Source organism: Hylobates moloch, unplaced genomic scaffold (genome assembly GCF_009828535.3).
Source record: "Hylobates moloch isolate HMO894 unplaced genomic scaffold, HMol_V3 SCAFFOLD_39, whole genome shotgun sequence".
NCBI lineage: Eukaryota > Metazoa > Chordata > Mammalia > Primates > Hylobatidae > Hylobates > Hylobates moloch.
The window spans coordinates 1,180,073-1,181,208 of NW_026652314.1; the positions used below are offsets into that span (position 1 = coordinate 1,180,073).

The following is a 1,136-nucleotide window of genomic DNA, read 5'->3' on the forward strand; positions in this document are numbered from 1 at the left end:
TTTTATTTATTTTATTTCATTTTTTATAATAGAGACAGGGTCTTGCTATGCTGCCCAGGCTGGTTTTGAACTCCTGGGCTCAGGCAGTCTTTCTGCCTCGGCATCCCAAAGTGCTAGGATTACAAGCATGAGCCACTGCACCTGGCGATGTCCTTTACCATCTTCAGAGGGCTTAGCTTGCAGCTTCAGCAAAAGGATAGACTCCCAGGAAGACTGTGAGAGAGATTTGGGGCCCAGGTTGATAATATCAAATACACTGAACTTGACTGTGTTCACCATGTTCTGGCTCTAGAGAAATGAGAATTGCTAGTGAGGTTGGTGCCATTTTATGTATCTGCTGTACCTTGACGTCCCTCAGAAATCTTGCCCCTGATCTTCTTGTTCTAAGGACACAACAGGTTCCCTGTTTTTCTGGAGATGAAATCTAGATCTTCAATTTTGGAACCAAATTGGGACTCTTGACTCTGGAATACCAATTTCTTCAGCAAGTTGCTCTCTGGAATCAATCCCAGGGTATGGGTTTTTCATAAATGCCTTGATGAGAGTGCTTAATTGAGAGGCGCTGTAGGTGGTACAACACCATCTGGCTTCTCTACTTTGAAACTCTGCATCAGGTCGATCTTGCTCGTGGCTCTGGCTTGATTCTAATGTCCCGGATTCTGGTCTTTTCTGGAATCTAGCTCTTCGATTCTGAAACCAAATCTGGATTCTGGACTCTTCTGTATTGATTTCTAAAGCAAGTTTTTGTTTGGTAGCATAACCTGGGTAAGGTTTTTGATTGAAGGTATTGATGAGGATTTTCAACTGATCTTCTGTGAATTTGGTGAGACTGCGCCTATGATTTGTTGTCACCATCTTATGTGAAGAGGTGTCTTCGGCCATGCTGGAAGAGAGTCCTGGAGGCTGAGCTACTGTCAGGGAGGCAAGAATTACCATATAAATTTTAGAGTCAACTTGTCAATTTCTATAAAAACCCAGGTAAGATTATGCTTGTGATTAGTTGAATCTATATATCAGTTTGGAGAGAACTGCTGTATTAAAAATGTTGAGTATTTGATCCATGAAAATGGTATGTTTTTAAATTTATTTAGCTGTTTTTATTTCTCTCAGCTATGTTTCATAATTTTCAATATAGA

At 40.7% G+C, this 1,136-nt stretch overlaps 1 pseudogene; it reads right to left on the reverse strand.

The window, feature by feature from the left end:
* Window positions 1–272: 272 nt before the first annotated feature.
* On the reverse strand, window positions 273–882 carry LOC116463504 (double homeobox protein A-like; annotated as a pseudogene).
* Between the last annotated feature and the right edge of the window lie 254 nt (window positions 883–1,136).